The following is a 1,940-nucleotide window of genomic DNA, read 5'->3' as shown; positions in this document are numbered from 1 at the left end:
GATGGCCCTGCTGTGGCTCAACCCTGCATAAGAACAGTCAGGGGGCGGGAGACAGAAAGGGAAAACCAACCCTTCTGATTCACCCTCCTTTGGGCCTGGCTGGGCCTTCACAGCCTGTCTTGTAAGAATACAACCTCTAAGGGACAGTCCCAGGCTCTGTGCCCAATAGATCAGGTTCAAATCCCGACTGGGCCACTCATGGGCTGTGTGACTCTAGGATGTTACTTTCATCATTTATAAAATGGGAACAAAAATATGACTTGGTGATGTTTACAGGAAGAGGAGGCTTCTCCTTCCACCCACAGAAAGGACAGCTAACACCGGGAGTAGGCAAAGGCAGGCAAGCCACTGGACTCCAGCATTTCTCCCAGACTCCTGTGTCCACAACCCCGGCAGTGGGCCAGGCACATGGCAGGCAGGCAGGAAGTTCATTTAACCAAATGCCCATGACCCAGCCCTTGAGCCCGGATATGAGTGACCTTGTGCAAAAGAATACAGCCATCCACAGAGACAGCCACACAGACTCCCATCTGCAACAAGGAAGAAGTGAAATGGCTCAGGAGAAGTCCCAAGGGCTAGGAGGACCAGGCAGACTTCATGCAGAAGGTGTCACGTTCAGTAAGATAGGGGCAGAAGGAGCGGCCTGGGGCATCCCCAGCGTAAGCAAAGGTTTGGCATCAGGACAGCTAAGGGCAGATTCAGAGCCCACTGTCCAAGGTGGGGAGGATGTGGCTGGACAGACAGGGCGGGTCTGCACCTGAGACAACCTGGAGTGATAAGGGACATAGTACCTAACTGCTGGGCAGAGGGCTGCACCCTTGTCACTCAGGGTCCTATTCTCCAGCCTGCACCCCACAGTGGTGGCAGGCCTCAAGCTCTAGACAAGACCCTCTGCATCAAGTGGTGCCTGTGGCTCAGTGAGTTGGGTGCCGGCCCTAAATACTGAGGGTGGCGGGTTTGAATCTGGCCCCAGCCCTAGCCAAACTGCAACAACCACTGTATCCCCTGTCCCCCCAATCTGTGAGTCTTGGAGATGGGGGAAGAAGCTGAAATTTCCTGAGCAATGCTTTGCCCCAGGAGCACTTGCCAGCCTGGCTTCGGACAGTCAGCACTTCTACGTGCCACCAACCATGCCACAGGTCTTCCGAGTTGCTGGAGGTCACTTAGCTGTCCAAGGCTTTGGCTTTCAACCAAACCTCTCTGCCCCTGCACCCTGCACTCCATCCTGGGAAAGATGCCTCCCCTGGCTCCGACAGTCTGGGCCCACCTACACCCTGGCAGCTCCCCTCCTGAACACCTTTATCCCATGTGGCCCAGCCTCAAAGCCCCTTCCCCACCTCCTCCCCCTTGTCCCCTCTTCCCAACAAAGGGGACTATAACCCCATTCTGTCCCCTCATCCCCTTTCAGCATCCCCATACCCTCTCCACCCATGCCCCAAATGCCTAGCCCAGGCCCTTTCCTAAGCTCAGGGACTTTTTCTTTTTCTTTTTCTTTTTTTTTTTTTTGAGACAGAGCCTCAAGCTGTCCCCCTGGGTAGAGTGCCCTGGCATTACAGCTCACAGCAACCTCCAACTCCTGGGCTCAAGCGAGTCTCCTGCCTCCGCCTCCCAAGTAGCTGGGACCACAGGCGCCTGCCACAACGCCCGGCTGTTTTTTGGTTGCAGCCGTCATTGTTGTTTGGCGGGTCCGGGCTGGGGATTCGAACCTGCCACCTTAGGTGTACGTGGCTGGCACCTTAGCCGGTTGAGCTATAGGCGCCGAGCCAGGGACTTTTTCTTAAGCTTCCAAACATAGAGCCCCTCCTCTCCTGTCTGCTCCACTGCCCTGTCCCCCACCCCTATCTGGCCTGAACACTGCCTGACTCAGCCTGCTCTGAGGCAACCCCACATCAGAGCTCCCACAGGTCTGTTCCTGCACCTCTGGAAGGCTCCCTCAGCCT

Source organism: Otolemur garnettii, unplaced genomic scaffold, assembly GCF_000181295.1.
Source record: "Otolemur garnettii isolate 467f Iridium unplaced genomic scaffold, OtoGar3 scaffold00007, whole genome shotgun sequence".
Classification (NCBI taxonomy): domain Eukaryota; kingdom Metazoa; phylum Chordata; class Mammalia; order Primates; family Galagidae; genus Otolemur; species Otolemur garnettii.
Note: the sequence above shows the minus strand (reverse complement) of the source record.